This window comes from Cimex lectularius, unplaced genomic scaffold (assembly GCF_000648675.2).
Source record: "Cimex lectularius strain Harlan isolate CLEC.00 unplaced genomic scaffold, Clec_2.1 scaffold18, whole genome shotgun sequence".
NCBI classification, from domain to species: Eukaryota; Metazoa; Arthropoda; class Insecta; order Hemiptera; family Cimicidae; genus Cimex; species Cimex lectularius.
Genome location: NW_019392764.1, coordinates 2,587,265 through 2,607,164, shown reverse-complemented (window position 1 = coordinate 2,607,164; position 19,900 = coordinate 2,587,265). Strand labels below are relative to the sequence as shown.

The window sequence follows — 19,900 nt, the reverse complement described above, 5'->3', positions numbered from 1 at the left end:
TTATTGGTTGCGGGGAAGGTATTCCCGGCTAGAAATACAAAATAAAATAATAATATATTAAAACCTATATGGATGTATGGTATAAATTAGGGGGTGTGCCAAAAGAATCAATACCATTGTAATACCATGGTTCCAAAATAAAGTCCTACAAAACATGGTTGATTCTCCCTGGTATGTACGCAATAGCAACTTACGCAGAAAGAAGTCTGAACATCCCGCACATTGATATTGAGAATACACGGTAGCTTATGAGCTTTTCAAAGCCACCACACCACCGAGGCCAGCAGCTACATAGTCAACATATCATATAACGACTGAGGAGGACAAAGCCATTTGAGTTCATTCTGTAAAAAGTTAATAGGTGAACCTCATCTAGATAATCTGACTCATGAGTGGACTAAAGTGTATTTATTACAAATTAGCCATCGTAAGATTAATGGATGTCTCATGTTTGACCAGTTGTAATAATTAAATGTATTAATAAAAAAGAAGGAAATTGTATTAAATGTACATGGAGTTAAGTTCATGTGGGAGAAACCATACAATTGCTCAAAAATAGAATGAACCAGAGTGCAAAAAGTATTATAAATCAACACAAAATAACTGGACTAGCTCAACACCTGATTGAAACCAAACAAGAATTTGATTTAAAAAATGTACCAATTTTAGAATACAAAAATGAAATAAAGTTCAATCATTTAGGAACGGTACATAATATAAATCTACAAGAAAATAATGCTAATTTAATAATGACTCTGAAAAGAGTAATAACAAATATAAAAACATTTTACACCTATACAAAATCTTAAATATACAAAAAAATTGTATTCATGCTTTTAGATTATTAATAGTAAATGTGGATGTAAAATTAAGCATTGCAACGGGAGACAAAATCTTTACTTAGTTACTTTAGTCTATGTTTTGTTTCTTGTTTGCTACTAGGAAAGTAAAAATATTACAGTCGAGATTAAATTTCGTTTTTGTGCTGACTGCTTGATGTTGATTTGTAATAATCTAGATGCTTTATAGAAGAATTGTTTACGTAATTCTTCTGATGTAATTATGTAATATTTTGTAATAAGGTTGTAGTATTGACGGTAGATGACAGAATATAACAGAGACAACAGTAATAATATCGGAAATGGGACATCGTAGGATGATGCAGGATAATGAATGGAACCTTTGAGTGTGATTCTAGCTCCTAAAAGGTCCGTATTTGTAATAGTTATAGTTACTTTTGTATTTATATTTAATTATATCTTATTGCTAATTTTTTTTTATATAAAATTACTTTACAACGTATTCGGCCCTGATGAGAAACCTATAGAACAGGCCGAAATGCATAGGCAAAACTAACAATAAAAGGTGTATGATTGTTTAAAACGTTCAACATTTTAACAACATCTTAGTTACAAAAAGAAAAAAGGAAAGAAAGAGGAAGTAGGAAGGGATTGAAATAAAAATACAGGGATGATTAGGAATAAACTGGAGAGAGAAATTATTCTACCTTTCAATTATATCTATAGGTAGAAGGTTCTACCTCAAAAATATACCAAAATATTACACAATATTCGGTGATTTTAATAACATAATAATAGTAAGATCGTTTATTTAAACATATTTTATGTAATCTGTTATAATTTAAAACATCAACATCGATAAATGTCTCTGGGTTAGTACCTTAAAGCTTTCTTGTACGTGCTCTTTTCTTCCGACAACAGCTGCGGTTTTATTGACTTGGACGAATGGGAATCGTAGGAAGCCGTGAAGAGTTAAGAGGGGAAAAAATTGTTGGTGTTCAAACTTAAATGCTAACAGATGTCAAATGGGGGCGATGGGAAAAAAACTCCATGGACCGTCAACAGTAGGACTTCACAGGTAGCAAGATGAAAGTTGGGCGATCGGGACGATTTGACTAGGCATTGAAGTTAGACAAAATTAGCACTATTTTTTATGCAAAAATTGACAAACGGATACATTATTGTAATGTAAGAATAAAAAAGTTAATGACGATATACAGTTTATTTGAAAAGTAATTTATGTAATGAGAAGCAAATAAACTTTACATATTTTTCTAACTATTCTATGTAATCTTTTGTATTTAAATCTTACCCGGACCTCACACAATCAGGCAATGAACATGTTTTTGTATGTTGTTTGTGTTAATTATAAATAATCGTTTCTGACCCGACTGCTCTCTTGATCGTGATCAGTCTGTTGTCCGTTAACCGATAGTTTTTAAACAAATAGTTAAGACGGAACATGTCAATGTAGTAAGAAATTTTCAGTTGGTCTGAGGTCATAAGAACCGTTTAGAAATTTTTTTTAACCCAGATGAAGAGGGAGGATAGGCGGAGCAGATATGATGAATTTTGATCAAACTATCTAACTAGTTTATTCACTTACACAGACCTTATTCCGAAAAATAGTAATGGATGAGAATACCATCTAATGAGGTTTATTAATTAATAATACAATGGCATTCTATACTATACCGAGAAATGAAATTGACAGACAAAACGTGGTCAGTATTTCCGGATGAGCAAACAGGTTTTTGTAAAGGAAAGTCTTATATGGACAATCTCTTCATTCTGCATAACTTAGGTCTGTAATTTCGTCAAAAGAGACCGTATTTATTCGTTATCATCGACTTCAGGAAAGCATTTGTTACAGTCTGACACGATCTTCGGTGGTCAAGGCTCCATAATCTTGGTGATAGCGGAGAAATAATCCGGGTGATCAAGTCATTTCAGCGAATTTCAAACTGAAAAAAAATAAAGTAAGTAACGAGGTTTTACCTATAACCAAGGGCGTTTTACAAGGCGAATCACTATCTCCCCTATTATTTTCTATATTTCTGCCTGATTTCGTTTCCTTTTTGAAATCTCACAACATAGTAGAGGCCAGTTGGACAAAGCTATCAACATCGTGTGCCTTCTGTTCGCGGACGACATAGTGTTGTTTGCGGATTCATTTATTGAAGCGCAGCGCATGCTTGATGTGCTGTCTGAATACTGCAACATAAACAGCCTAAATGGCAATGTTCAAAAAACTAAAGCAATGGTATTCAGGACTTCGCCCAGATGTAAATATTATAATATATATANATATATATATATAAACTGCGATACCAAGAGAATATTATCGAGTACGTGAATTCGTATATCTCGACATTCCGATTAACTCCGTCTGCTCTAGCCACGAAGAATGCTATCACCAAGGGCAAGAAAGCTTCGGGAAAAACAAAGGAAATCCTTATTCAAGGAAAATGCAAATCGCTGGTTCAGCACTTTGATTCTATTGTATTGCCCTCTGCCTTCTATGGGGCTGAGCTGTGGGCATTGAGTCGTTTAGAAAAAATCGACAAACTTCAAGTGCGCTTCATTAAACAACTATATTACTTTCCTTCGAACACTCCAGATCTCTACATCAGAACTGAATTTACTCGATTAAATAATTGTATTGTATTGAATTAATTGTATTAACTCGACCAAGCACCCAAATACTAACGAGGATCCATAACTGGTGGGCGAATATATAAAAATCTAATGCAAATACTCTTCTGAGACGCTCATTTGAATATTCTCTAAAAAAATATAAATTCCTGCAGGTCCATCAATGGTTGGTTTGCTTATCTTTTAGGGTGTAACTCCATCTCCTACTAGACGAATCCACAATGCCTTTTAAATAAGAAGATGATATAGTTGAGAGGTGGAAAAACAATATATACTCAAAACACATTGATAAATGCCTCAACTCGCAATATAACCCAGAATGATATCTAGTTTTTAACTTCTGCTCTACAAGATTTGTTTTTTAGTTTAGCCATTAAGAAAATTATTGGATCAGTTAAGACTAGCTAATTGTGAAAACTTAAAAATATTCTACAATAGCAGTTATTATAAAATAAGTACAAAACTGCCGTTGTTTAGTTTGTAACATGCATGTTAGAAAAACGTTGCATCATATTATTTTTGATTTTCCCTCCCCCATAAAACATTCCATTTGTAAATACGCACTGTTTAATTGTAAAAGTATAGAAAAAAATTTATGTTTTGATGAAAACCAGGAAAAAGCAAATGATTTATTTCTATTTTTTCCGGAGTTTTATGGTTGAGAGCCTTTGGGTTATCTGATACTAATTCTCTTGCTATAGTAACTAAACTGAGATATGTGTACTTAGTATGGTAAAAAATAAAAGTAATAAGTACATATCTGCTTAAGCTTATCATTTTTTTATCTGTTTAAATCAATTTATTTTGTTTTCAGTCACTTATGTTTAGTTAAGATCTTTTATATCAAATTATGTTTTAAATTATAATTAACGTGCCTTACATCATCCCCTGTATATGTAATACTTGCTATAATACAATAAACTATTTTTATTGTATTTTATGCAACATTTATTGTGGGATGATTTATTTGTTGATATAACGATATAAAATATTTTATTAATAAAAAAATAAAAGATTATGCAGTTATATGATATTTATTCAGATATCGTGAGATGCGGTCGGGAGTGATATAGGTTTCAGAAAAACATTTTCTTTATCGAGCCAACGTTTCGATCTTTTATGATAAAAGTTGGCTCGATAAAGAAAATGTTTTTCTGAAACCTACATCACTCCCGACCGCATCTCACGATATCTGAATAACTATAGATTAACGGTCACTAATCTCTACACGTTATATGATATATTCAACATCTGCTGATTTAACCGATACGAACAGTTCTCGTAAAAACAACTGATAAAAAGTACCTAGATGATAAATGTTGTTCTCATTGTTGTTCATCAATCAATAATACCAAATAATTTCTGCATAAGTGGCAAAAGATAAAAATAAGAACTTCGAGCTTTAATGTTTTGGAAATTTCAACCACAGAATCAACCACTGATGGGAGAACAAGATGCCACGCTGTCTGCAGTTTAACGATAAGTGATCCGGGAGCGAAAACTGTGAATTTATAGTAAGGAACGGTCCCGTTTTTAGAGAGAGAGAGTGAGTGAGAGTGAGATGGAATGGGCCGGGGGTTGAATATAAGGGCAGGGGGTGGGGATCGATCCAATATGGCTGGTTAGGGGGTTGGCACCCCGAGGGGCTACAACCCCACTAACCTAACTCGAAGCCAGGGTCCCTGACGGGGATGCCAGAGGTTTGACCGAATAGGGGATGTACGTAGAAGACAGGCAGCATTGCCGGGTGTCGGGGGAAAACAATGAGGACGCGACGCAGTTTAAACTAAATAAATCCGTTTGTTTTAGTGTATATTTTTAATAAAAAATGATGATTTGAGGGTCCCTGTTTTCACTAATTAAGTATATTTATTTACCTCTGCGTTATTCCATTAATTATTAAAATCAAATAGACCTCTTTTTAAAGAAAGTTGTTTAAGTTGTTCATCGTATGGTTAAAATTGGCCAGCCTTATGATTGTCAGACGATACTCAGTGTTGAAGAATCACTAAAGATCAGTAATCAGCAATATTCACCTAATAATAATATGTATTATCAGATTATTATTTCTAAGAAGCTAAAAAGTTATTCTTAAATTTGTAAAACAACAGTGTCAGAAGGCAACGCTTGCGGAAGAAAACATGTAAGTTGATATTAACCGAAAGAAGGTACATTATTCACTTTTGAATTGTTTGTGTAAAAATAAAAAATATATTTGTACGGACCCGACAAACGAAATTAATCATAAAATGTAGCATATATATTTCTGACATAATTAAAATATTTAATGGAAAATATGAAAGAGAAAACAAACACGATAGTAATTAATCCAGCTCTTAGAAAATATCAACTAACTAAATGTTAAAAAAGTTGCTAGTTTTACAACAAAAAATAAATTGACTATTGAAAAAAAAAAACTTTTGGTAAAATAACAAAACGTGCGAAAATATTCATAAAAAAATATGATGCCAAAGTAAACCCCTTTAATAAATACGCATAACGACACCCTAAAATGTAATGAAGAAGAGTGTGTTTTTGGAAGGAATCTATGTTTTCTTTCTTTCTTCCGACTTTCGTTAAATAAGGTTTTTAATTTGGCGGGGGGAGAGATTATTCCTAACTGACGCAAACTTATGCCAATTTGCTTAAGTGTCTTCCTTCTTCTGAACTATAAATATACACACGAATTATAGATTGAGGCCAAATTGGTCTTCAACCTTAGTTTTTCTATTATTTAAAAATAGTACTTATTAAATAAATAAAAAATTTACTTAGATGCTTTGAGTATCAAGTGGAAAACTTTACTTTTGCTCATGAGAAATTAGGGAATACATTGACAAATGATTTTAGCCTGGCACTATTAATAGCTTACAATTTACCGTACATTCTGACAATGATTAACAAAATATCGAACATTTTTATTAAATGGATCAATTGTACTTTTACTTCAAAAACGATTACAGCTTTTCCATACATACTCTTTATATATTATNAAGAGAGAGAAACACTCGAATGCAGGTTGATGCTGAATCAGCAGTAACTCTGTTTTACCATCAATCAATGTGAACAGAAGAAAATTATATGTATTTCAAACCAATGTATATATAATATAAATATTTATATACACATATATTATAAACTAGAGACAATTTTTCATAGTATCCACAGACCGATTCCTGATTTACGAATTAACTTAACTACAATAATGTCTTATAGTGTGTAGTTTAGTTGATTATTAGATTATTTTTATTTTTCTGATCATCCGATTGAATAGGTTCAGAGAACAAATAAACAAATTGAATGAAAACAAAATAAAGTAGCCGGGCAGTTCGGCTGATCCCAGGGCAAACAGATGTGAGCAGACACCCTCCGAAGCACGGAGATCCCCTGCCACCATGGCAACGCTCCGTTGATTTATGGCGATTGAGAACGGTAGAAATGAAGGGCAGAGAAACACTCGAATGCAGCTAGATGCTGAATCAGCAGTGACATTCTGCTTTAACATCAATCAATGTGGACAGTAGAAAATTATATGTATTTCAAGCAATGTTTAAATATGGTTAAATTTGAGGCTGGGGTCAAAAACAAAATTATTTGAGCTTACAGAAGTACATTAAGATATATATTAGTTTAGTTTTATACTGGCTTCCAAAAACTACCGAAGAAAACCTGAATCGAATAGATTCTCATAAATCATAATTCGAATATCTANATATATATATATATAGATAGATAGATAGATAGATGGATATTTCTCGTAAATATATTAAGATATAGATATTCGAATTATGATTTATGAGAATCTATTTGATTCAGGTTTTCTTCGGTAGTTTTTGGAAGCCCGTATAAAACTAACGCAAAAATTCGATTTCTCACCATTCGTCAATTTACCGTAATTGCTGTAATGGACGATAAATAAAACTGAAAGAAAGAGGGAGAGAGTGATTTAGGAAGGGGAAAAAGGAAAGGCAAATTAAAAATCAACAACGATCCTGACGGCGCCAGACCATCTGACCCCCAGTCTGACCCGATGACTAGCGATAACTGAGAATTGAAGTCATCGAGCCGACGAAAAACTGAGCTCATCGCCCAAATTTATTAATACAAAATGTTTTTCACGAACTACTGATTAACTACGAGACAAAAATCATAACAGTATTGTTTGGGCATAAAAATTACATTATTTATGGCCCGTTAGATTTATCCTTAAACTGGAATATGATCTGGAAAATTATTTATTGCCATTCATAAAATGTTAACATCCAGCATTCACAAAAAAGTGATATATCCACAACCAATCAAATATGCCTTTTTTCTAGAAACTATCATGATCCGTTCCTTGAACGCTAAAAGTGCAATAAAAATATGATAAAAAGGAAATGGCAACTTAAGTGGATCGGTTTTAAAAAATATTATATTCATATATATATATATATATATTGATAAAATAATATATTTTGTTTATAAAAAAACTCCGTTAAATCGCCAAGATTACAAAGCGATGTAATACATTTATTTTATACATAAAAATCTAATAACATGAAAAAGATTTTTGAGATTTTACTCTTATTTTTCGGTTGTTGAGTTTTTATATTTCTTGGGTTTCTTTGGCTGGCTAGTTCCCAAAAAGAAACCCAAGACTTTTTTGAGATTATTTACACTAATTTGGCCCGTTAGTATTTATCCTTAAACTGGAATATTAATTGAAAACTTATTTGTTACCATTTGAAAAATATTGACATCCAGCATTCACAAGAAGTGATATATCCTTTTTTCAAAACTGATAAAATATTTCTTTTTTCCAGAAATTATCATTATCCGATCCTCAAACGCTAAAAGTATAATAAAAGATATGTTGAAAGGAAATGGCAACTTCAGGGGATCAGTTTGAAAAAATATTATATTGATATATGTGTTGATAAAAGTGTATATTTTGTTTATTAATAAAACTCCGCTAAATCGCCAAGATTACCAAGTGATAATACATTTATTTTATAAATTTATTAGATTTTAAAAGTCTATTCACATGAACAAGATTTTTGAGATTTTACTCTTCATTTTCGGTTGTTGAGTTTACATATTTCTTGGGTTTCTTTGGTTGTCTAGTTCCTGAAGAAACCCAAGACATTTTTGAGATTGTTTAGACCTATTTTGAGTCTGATATAAAAAGAAGGAAGTGGAGATAATAAAAACAGAGCAGTTTTTTGCGCATTTGTTTTCGCCAAAATATCGTCCACGATTAGATAAAAAATGATGTAATAAAGGGAATCATTTGATGTGTAGTGTGATAGGAGGGCGAGACGTCGGCATAATTATCAATACCCCGGTGCCTCGCCAATTTTTAAATATACAAACGGTTTGAAAGGATCTATCTGTAAGAATGTGTTTATTTGCGTGAGTGGTAAAAGTGTGGAGGCTGTGGCGGATTACAGGTACCCCCATAGAAGTGTCAGACTAGTTACGTTAGGGATAGATTAGGTTTTCTTACTCTCTGTGTGCGTGTGTGTATGTGTGTACGTTGCTATAATATTGATTCAGTTCATTCACCCTTCACCAAGTGTGAGAGGAGACGTCTATTAAGAAATAGGCTATATGTTAGATGTGCCCCACATTTCACCTAGAAGTTAAAACGTCCATGAAGGGGCTACTAAGCTTCTATTAAGCATCAAAGGGTAAGATTTACAATAGGCAAACGTGCGAATAATTAATTATCTCAAAATCCAATACGACACTTTGAAAATAAAATTAAACTAAGCCCAAGGGTTTTATAAAAAAAATCGAAAACGCAGTGTTTTAATTAAACCGTTGTTCCAACATAATGAAAAATTATACCCGTGAAAATTGGATACGAGGGAGTCATATTTAATATTTGTTTCGATAATTCCTGTATTTCGTTTTGTAAAAGTTTAAACAATATTCAACAAAAGTAAGTTCGATGTAGGTTTATTTTTACAAGCATATTTTTTGTATAAATTGTCAATAAATTTTGCTACATTAAGTTATAAAAACCTTGCAATGGATAGCAAATTAAATTGGCAAGACAGGATGACTTAAACACGCACACAAAACGTTTTATATCTAAGCATAATTTATGTCTCATAATGTTTGTATTTACTTGTTTTCTAAATAAACATGCAAACGCTTCTTACTCTACACTTGTTACACGAATTTACCCAGGTCGTACTAAAAAGTAGCAATTTTAAAAAATTAACTCAAATGTTATATAACAACTTTATATATTAAACTATTTGTTAGATCTCCTCCCCCCTAAAAAAATATATATATATATATAAAAATCCTGTGACATCCGCCTGTTTCGCGGCTAGACAGTAGTGAAATGGCAGAAGATCAGGTATGATCAGACTGGAGTCCTTTAACCTATATTTTCTAATAGCACACCTCAGGCTAAATTTGTAAAAAGTTGTAAAAATGTCGTAAAATCATTTAATGGATTGTGTGCATATACATTACTATTAGTATAAAGTGCTAGATATATCAACCACTTTTTCCTTCACGAATAATCTGGATCTCGATATGATCTGGATAAAAAACAAATTCAATTGTTATATGCCAAGCTATCGTCCTATCATCATCCTATCCCATCATTATCCTATATCAAGGTCATCATCAGGGCACTGTGACTCCTTGGGAATGCTCACCCTTCGAAAAATTTGAAACCATCTATTAAAAATTAATTCAAAATAAAAATCAATTTGTAGTCATCTTTATGATTATTTTGCCCCTTTGATGAGCTTAAAATATATAAAGCTTGGCGGATTGCAATTGAATTTGTTTATTCATCTAGATCATACCGAGATTCAGACTATTTGTGTATATACATAAAATTCTTTAGTAAATCAGACTTCAAATCAGAAATCATGAAAGATCCATCCATGCAAACATCTCATTAGAACTTCCCAAAACGACTAAGATTCCCGCAGTGTTCTTCAACATTTACCCCGCCCACTACTTCCATTATCGCGAAATTGAATATTAGCCCATTTTTACTCAGGGGTAGAAACGATTGTGGCCTAGGTCGCGGCGGTGTGCAAGGGAGAACAGGTGGCTCGTAACTTGCCGCCCCCACAGGCTCACACGTACACCGCACCCCCTCCGACCATCCATATTTAACCTCCTATTCACACTCCACCCCTTTACTCCGTTTATCACTATTCGCTCTTGCAATCAATTTCCTGTTTAAACGACGATTTGCGGTGGGGCTGTATTTTCACTCTAATGAAAAGAAAAATATTAAAAACAATCAATCACTTTTTGCCCCTTAATATTGTAATAATTACATGTGCATTTTGACTTACTCATCTTTCCTGATTTCAACTGGAAACATACCTGAAACAAAATAATGGACGAATAACTAACATTGAATCAGTATATAAGTAAATTAACTTGACATATAATTTTCGTATATTTATTTAATTTACAAGCAGGACAATAAAAATTTCAAATTATCAGGTCGAGATATCATTCATCATTAGGGGGTCCGTATAGAGAGCGAGTAGGAATGTCAATCGATATGAGAATTGTGCTCTATTATGAATCTTTGGATCCTCTAATCGGATTTTTCGAAGCAATCTGATATATATATATATATATATTTATTTATTGTATATAATCTTATTATTGTATATATAACAAGTTGAGTAATATGTATATGTCGCTGATAAGTATGCTTCGCTGTGTATGTATAGAAGAAACGTTTCGGCAATTCCCATTTTTGTGCTTGGCTGATCTGTTATATTTTTACATTTATTTTTATGGTGTTAAAAACTGTTGTCTTTTTCTTCTGGTTGTGTTGTTTAGCCATGTTTAATCTGGATATTTATAATTTCCATTTTCAATTTCATCGGACGTACTCTAACCATAGGATTCAAAATTGTATATATATATGTTCCTATTTTTAACCTGCTGAATTAATAATTCACCATTTTTAGTGTTGTATTTGTGTAGATATCTACCAAAAGTATATAAGGACGGCAAAACGCGCTTCTTTAACGTCATCCCGAATGACCTATGCGCGGCCTTGAGACACGGCATCGGGCACAGATCGCAGTTCCAATATCTCATGGACATAAATATTTTAAATTGTGTATAGGATCTTTGTGTCTTCCTTTATGTGATATATGAATGTATTTATTTGCGTGTATGGGGAGGCTTCTTCCCAAATACCCCGAGGAATATCGAGTACTCTGGGGTAGTGTGAATGATTTGTGTTGTATATATGTAATTTATTAGCATGAATTTGATGATAATGAATGAAGGATTTATCCCCAATTACCCAGAGGAATATTGAATACTTTGGGATATAGTGAACGAATATGCGAATGTAATTTATTAGCGTGAATGATAGGGTTTATCCCCAATTACCCCGAGGAATATCGAATACTGTGGGGTAACTTGAATGCTAACCAGACTATCATGTTTTTATCTTGTTTCTGTGTATTTATGCTTGCTATTTGTCTTATTTTCATCTAAAATTGACGAGGCCCTGAGGTACAAAGAGGCTAGAAATGGGGCAAACAAAAGAGAGAGTTGGATACCGTTGTACCATGAAATATCGAAACAGAAAAGAAATTAGTAATAAAATACACAAGAGAGATAAGAAATAAATGTAAAAGAAGAAAGGAAGAGAGGACTGGCGATGTCCAATGCTCTTGGCCGTACAAAAAAAATCAATCATGAGCAGTATTGTATTTTTTGAGATTTTTTTTAAATCTAGCTTTTCCCTAAAATTTATCACATATACAGTTGTTAGTTCATAAATAATTTTGTAAATAAAATGATGATGTGAAAATGTAGTAAAAAATCACCATATGTTATTATATATACTTTCTAAATAAATATTAACATATATTAAGAAATAAACGTGTTATTATTATGTTTATATAAGTGATTTAATGTCATTTTTGGTTTTAGATTGATACTTTCATATACCAATAAAAATACAAGTTACTATCTTTCCCTTTTAAAAAGAAAGCAGGGCTGTGAAATTAAAACGGCATTTGCCGTGAAAAAGAAGGTACAGTTTCCTAGGAACTCCTGAATGTTTTATGAGAGTAAGGCAAACTAAGAAGTGGAGTTTAATAAAAAAGTTTTGAATCGTTTACCGCGATCTTTCGGCTCTTGAGACACTTTCAACGCTACGCTTCAATATTCACACGGTGAAAATTAGCATTTCGGAATATCCGGCAGGAGATTCCGAGAAAGAGTCCAGGTGGTTGCGCAACTTTCTAACTTTCCCGAAAAGGTGGGCTGGGGCCCTTTTGACAGGTTTTCTTCTCCACCCGGAGGCCCGGGCCCTTTTGTAGCATACCCGATGGGATAGCTTAGGTCGTTTTGTTCCTGATTGGGTTTGGGTAAGATTTTGAACATTAAACGCCTCTTTCTAACTTCGGCCTTTTTAACCTTTTATTGTTATACACACGAAAGGCCTTAAAACTTTCTCTCGTAGGTAATTTTTTAGGGGGGTAGTTATGTTATAGCCTAGGGTAGTTTTCTAGTTTGCAAGGTTACGTCTCCCCGTCAACACGATCCTAACTAAAAGCATCGAAATGGTGGAAATTTCTAAACCCTTTGGACATAACTGCACTTTAAACAGGAAATCTATCACGGTAAGAGAATCTATTCTTTCATGATTCCTTCCTTCCATCAGATCGGCTCCATGGAAGTGATGGGATTTATCGAGTAGATCTGGGCACGAACCTTTAGACGGCCGATAAATCAACGTTTATTGATACAGCACGAATTGTGATCTAAACGCTTTGAACTCTCAACCATTGCCCGGTATTTTTCATTTTTTTCAAACAAAATTACGTAAATAAAAAAAAAATTTATCGTTTTTTGTAAATTTCAATATGCATTTGTACACCGTTTTCAGGGTACTCGCTATGATTACATTAAGTACTTTTTTCACCCAATCGATTTAGAATGAATATTAATTAATTAGAATAAAATTAGAAATAACTTACAGAAGGAGCTGTAGCAAAGTGTCATAGGGTAAAAAGCCAAAATCAATTAGAAAATTTTCTTTTTACCATTTTTAACTACCAAGATGAATAAGTTTATTTAGTTCATATAAAAAATATTTTCACAAGCAAAATTTCGATGGTGCTACTGGAAAACTACCCAGCTAAAGACGTAAGAAAACTCAGTGGGTTTTTGGGAGTTTAACGTGTTTATTTAAAGATATTTTATTTTCATAAACATATTTGCCATGATGATTTATGGCTTTCTAGTTAGAGATGATTTGAGTGAAGTGAAGGCGACCGGGGGTGGAAGACTCCTGAGACGGAACCTCCCCCACGAACTCATCCCTCCAATTCAGGGCAATACATTAATCTTCCTCAGCGGGCCATAAATTAGCCGAGCGCACAACTGGAAGATCTGGGATTGGTCCAAATAAATAATCAGTTATCTGAGACGAAGCCTTGGTGTGACGTCACCGTCGGTTTCCTGTGGAAATAATCCCTAGGATCTTATCTCTCCGCCTCCGGTTGAGGGCGGCGATGGGGGCGGCTCCCCGGGGGTAAATATATATAAGAAGCGTCAATCCCCGGGTCGATTTATAAAAGTCAACTCAGACCGACCGGAACGCCTCCCCCGACTCTTTTGAGTTTGCCACGGCTTAAGACCCCTAGCCAAAAAAAAGAACGAGAAAACTTTTCCGAACGTCTCCTGGGAAAAGACTAGTCCTTAAAGAAATCCCTTGGAGTTGCTGTGAAACTGAAGAACTATAGAAAAAACTCGCTTATCCTACTTGCTTGTTCGATGTACTTTCGAAATCGTTATTATGCCGAAAAAATGCACAAAAACCAGACCAATTCAAATAGCAAAAAATTACAATAAATAACTAAAATAAAACAAGCTTATAAATTTTCATGTTTTTTTCTTTTGTTAAACTTTGGTTATTGTATGGCATTGAACATTTATTTTTATTATATCTTTTTGCTGCCTTACATCTTGAATAAATTATATTTTACTATCACTGCATATTCAAAAAATAAATAATATATGACAAAAATATGGTTGGTCGCTTCAATGACCGTGACAATTATTCTTATGTCTGGCGCGTTATGGATTCTTACCATCATCAGATGCTATCAGGAATGATGAATCATTTGAAAAACATCCAACTCAATAATGAACCTATAAATTGGTTTTCTGAGCATTGTGGGCTGTATGTTTTCTGTATTTATTTAAAAAAAGGAAGATGAATAAAAGTTGAGGATATGTAGTGTAATATTTTGGTAAGATATAAATATACAACTTTCAGTAATTTACAAAATAATAGGGACTGAGGGTGGCAAGAAGACGAAAGGGATGCTCATAAAATATACAGCACGGATCAAAAGGAAATTGAAAGAAAATTTTGGCTTTGGTCATCTCGGCCTTTACTAACTTGTTTTGCCTGTCAGACACGTTTCACTAATGATTCAGTGAACATTCTCCTTTTATTACTTTGATTCTGTAATTACAACCTATTAATAACCTAATAACAAACACTTTAGACAAAACCTATCCAAAGAACAGAGACGATCAATATTCAATATTCACCTGTCACACTTCACCAGACTATTTCACAAAATAATTTTTGCATCGTTTATTGTTGTAATGTAGCATTTTGTTTCGGATTTCCTAGAGACAGGGAACGTTTTTCAGCCATTTAATGATCCCTTTTTGCATTATTTTCCAGCAAATATTGCACAGATGATAGCCGCATGTTTATAATAATACACGTTGACATTTATACGAGGGATAGAATCTTTTATGGATCGGTTATTCTATCGACGGTCCCACAAGGGAGGCATCTAAATGTGAATCTATCTGTATCGGCCCCTGGCATTCATCCGCGCCCAACCCTCTTCGATTCTCGAAATCGTTTTCCCCTGAGGAGCAATACAAAGCTAAACCTCGATTTATAAAGCGAGGGGTTCCAAAAGGAAGCTGCAAAGAAAAATCCAAGACAACACAGCTCGGACAATTAACAGAATTATGGGATTACCATTTCACGTCGGATTGGCCTTATTACAAGAAAGTTCAATTAAGTATGTTCGATAATACGTATTTTTTTACTTTTCACACCGTGGTGGTTTAACACACTAGAGATTTTTAAATGTAATATTTTGTTAATAATTAATGATTATTTGGAGATAGTGAGATACGGCCTAGTGTGACGTAGGTTTTAGAAAAACATTTTCTCTATCGTGCCAACGTTTCCATCTTTATTGAAATCATCTTCAGGGCCTGGGATTTATAAACATTGTTTACATTATACAAATACATGTACGATGTGAAAAATGAATTTATACATTGCTACAAATTTTAGACTCAATCAAAGTATTTGTACTCGAAGTGTTTGTTTTCTGTGTAGAGTGTCATTATTGTGTGTCGTGTTGAGACTGCCAGTGAGCTATTGATGCCTTGGATTTTGGACGTTAGATTTTGAAGGAGTGGGGAAGAAAGTAGGGATAGAAAGACATTTTTATATGAGGAGTCCGCTTCTTTGAAGTGAAAGTAGCCGACAATGGGAAAAAATGGTAATGATTCGGAGTGATTATCCTTTCAGGGGATAATTAGTGAAAGAAAAGCCAAATTGTTGAAGAATTACACTATGTAAAAATGTGTGGAATGTAATGATTGTTTTATATGTTATATTATATGTTTTGTATGATGTGATGTTGAATTCGATATGAAAATAGTAAAGTTTTTCTAAAACGTACTTCACACCAGACCGCATTTCACGATCTCCAAACAATCATTAACTAACGGTCAATAAACACCACACGTTAGTAATTAATCTGAAAATTAACCAAACATTAAAAATTTCCAATGCAATGAACTGATAATAAAACTAACTATTTTAGAATGATCCTCGTCTGACTGTTTTGTTCTGCCAGCATCGGCAGATCAAAACGATTCGAAATGACCAAACTTCAGGGTAATCATCCCGCACAGCCTAAAAAGAAATTTCACCATAAAGTTTTGATTTTAAATTTTTTATATGTGTATTGTATCATTTGACGTACAGACACACGCTCACACTCACGCGCGCGAACACACATACACATAGACCACAAGGGTCCCTTTCTCTCTCTGTGAATATGTCATAAAGGTTAATTTCAAAAGTCCTACCAAAAATAATTCACTACTTGCTTTAGTTTAAACCATAAATCAACAAAATGTATCAAATCTTTTCAAACTTAATTGATTGTAACAGTATAATTATTAAATATGTTGATCAAGAAAAAATGAAAACATTACATTATAAAGGAATTATACTTTTATTACTACATGAATTTTATTAGTATCACCCAACGTCAGGTTTGATGGATGGGCTGTTGTAGATAAGTATGATTAAAAACATATCCGAAAGCTTTTTTAAATATTTTTTTTAAATTAGAAATCGTGAGATGCGGTCTGGTGTGATGTAGTTTTCAGAAAAACATTTTCTTTATCGTGCAGAAAAATGTTTTTCTGAAACGTACATCATACCAGACCGCATCTCACGATTTCTAAATAAATATCGATTAACGGTCACTAATCACCACACATATCCGAAAGCATTTTAACGGACGTCACAATGATTTCTGCATAAATGACTCTGCATTTTTAATTGCTCGGATAATTTCGCCATCGATAATGTTAAAAAGCATGCGAGCGAGTTTACAATATAAATGTATTGCTTTATGCGCCGGTAAGGAGACGAGGATATAAATCATTCAAAGACAAGGTTTCGTATTGATTTTGATAAAAAGTAAGGCCAACAAATGGCTCAAATTGTGTGTGTGTGTGTGTGTGTGTGTGTGAGAGAGAGAGAGTGAGTGAGAGAGAGCACAGGTGGAAAAGAATGAGATAGTGGTTGTATTAGGGCTGGTGACGTTGTTGTTGATCCACCGGTATGATCAATAGCCAAGAAAGCCGTTCGATTGGTTTCTGAGGGACGGGGAACCCAAAAGGAAAGCGCCTCATATAAATCAAACACCTCGGACAAGTTCGTTACACTAATGAAGTAGTGTTAAACACAAACAGGGCTAATTTCATAAATCTTCTTCGCCTTTATCGAAGTCGGCCCGATTTGCAATAATGGCCGTAGATCAAATTCGATTCGACTCGATAGGCCAAGAGAGTTTTGTAAATATTATGCGATCTAGGTCTTTATGACTCCCGTTCTGAGAGCAATTTACTACATTTGATTACGGTTATGATGCTATGAATCTTTATTTTGGTTGGATTCGTCCCAAGATTTTGACCTTGAAATCTGCTCAACGTTTCCTTTTTGAAACGTGATTCACTGCCAAGGTATTAGCCACTGTTCTATCAATTGCATCAATTATGAATATTACTGGATTTTTGATTACGCACTTAATTTTTTTTTAATGGATAATATCAGTATTTTATTTATTGGGTAAGACATATTGTGTTGATTCCCTTGTTTATAGATCACATAAAATGCCTATTAACAATTAATTAAATATTTAATAAGTGAATCTACAGTTTAATCGAACTAAATATTCTTCGGCCTGCCTCTGTATCACTGTCTGTCTGTTCGTTTGGCTCTCTTTGTCACTCTCTATATCAAATCCTTTGTATAAGGTTTCTGTTTAAAGAGTTATTGAAGTTAACTTTTGTATAAAGTTAACTTCAGTAAGGAAGATAACAAGGCTGATAGCTCTATTAAATATTTTTCTATGTGGGTGTTTTTAGCCCTTTTGATTTGTTTCTTTGCGAGTTTTGGTCCGTTGTCCAAAGAAAAATTTTAACACAGATAAACCGCCGGGGTCCAACAACCCCGCTAAAACATGTAATTCTGAATTAATCATTAAATCTTTTTTTTTATAAATACGTTTACAGAACGGAAAATTTGGAATGGCTAGATTAATGATAGGCCAGATAATTTGACGATTTAAGGCTGCTATCATTTAGATTTGATTAATAATATTTGGTTACGTTTAACCTTGATGGTGTATACATAATAATTATAATCAGAGTATGTAACTTAGAGTTCATATTGGCGGTGAAAGTATAGAATAATCTTAAAACGTTTTTAAGAACAAGTTTTTTGTATATAGAGTAATGACAGGATGAAAGACCTTTGTTCAATAATATTTTTGGGTACATTTAGCCGTAACAGTAGTCAAAGCAGGGAACTATCTAGTTGTTAAGCATGGTATGTAAGTTGGAGTTGATATATGATATACAAAAATTAAAACGTTTTCAACCTAAGTTGCCCAGGAACAGACATGCGGAGGCTGACATGGAACGGCAATTACCATTGAAATGCTTGAACTTTGAGACGAATAAGGTGCAAACATCTCCAGATTGTATGCAAAGCAGAAGTCATAGTTATTTTATGTTTCAAATGCCTTGCTATGGAAAGCTTGGAAGTTAGGGTGACCCAGAGATAATTATGGTTTTTACATAGCTCGATCCTACTCCCTTTAAAAAATGATATAATATATATTTTTGCCACTGCTAATAAGGTCAAATGTGGAAGGAAAGAATAGCGCGACAAGTCGAACCAAATCTTGAAATGTTTAATTCTTGGATCAGTTACTAACAGACCTAGACCCACACTATATTTATTTTTATTTATTTATTACACATTTGTTTTATTAAATTATATATTTTTGTTTATTTATTTACCAAATCCAATTGTAAACACAAGATATGTACACACAATTTATCTCTTTTTTATCTCTAACCCTTTAAAACGGACCAAATATTGTTGTATGATAATCAATGGTGGATTGTCTAAGAGATAATTAAAACTATTAAGGGTAGCCACTTTTTTGCCTCTCATTGTAATTATAATCAATCAAATAAACAAAGAAATATGTATTTCTTAAGGGCTATTTATGCTTTAGGGAAAATGGCGGAAAATCCTACTTAGTACGGCACTTGTTATATTCTTGTTATATTTTTATATGAACTTACTGGTAAGTTCAAACTGTTAAACATGACCAGCGTTGTGCTAGAAACAATTTATGTTGAGATAGGATCATTTAATAACTCGAAGAGATTCATACCGGTGTTTCTCTACGAATTGCAACACCGTTTAATTTCCTTTCACAATTCAATTTATTTACGTGTATTTTCGCTTGGAGAAGCCACGATTTGAACAATTTATTTTGTAATTTTTAATTTAATTTTTCTTTGCTTCCTTATATTTGTTCATCCTTTGTTTTTAATTTATTTTTACATCCAGGGTTGGGTGTATCATAGGGCCCTTTTTAGGGGCTTGATTCTAACTTCAGCAGTCCTGAAGGTGGTCCTGCACAGGCCGACTGTTTGTATCAGTTACATTTTCACACCCAATCCAAGGTGTATAAAGAGAAAGTGAAGTAAAGTCCTATCAGTAGGAGGGCTGGGGGTCCAACTACCCGTTGAGTGTCGCAGAAAACCTCTTTAAAATACTTCCTTCATTATTCACA

At 33.4% G+C, this 19,900-nt stretch overlaps 1 protein-coding gene across 7 annotated transcripts in view; it reads right to left on the bottom strand.

Moving 5' to 3' along the window:
- The window catches only part of LOC106661387 (homeotic protein antennapedia-like), a 294,613-nt gene that overhangs the window by 51,912 nt on the left and 222,801 nt on the right, over positions 1–19,900 (bottom strand). The window contains exon 1 of one of the 7 annotated variants that reach the window (XM_024227482.1): positions 10,772–10,802. The exons of the other annotated variants lie outside the window; for them this stretch is intronic. The gene's annotated coding sequence lies outside the window, so the exon portion shown is untranslated. Of the gene's footprint in view, positions 1–10,771; positions 10,803–19,900 lie in introns of those variants that run through there. 7 annotated transcript variants of the gene reach the window in all.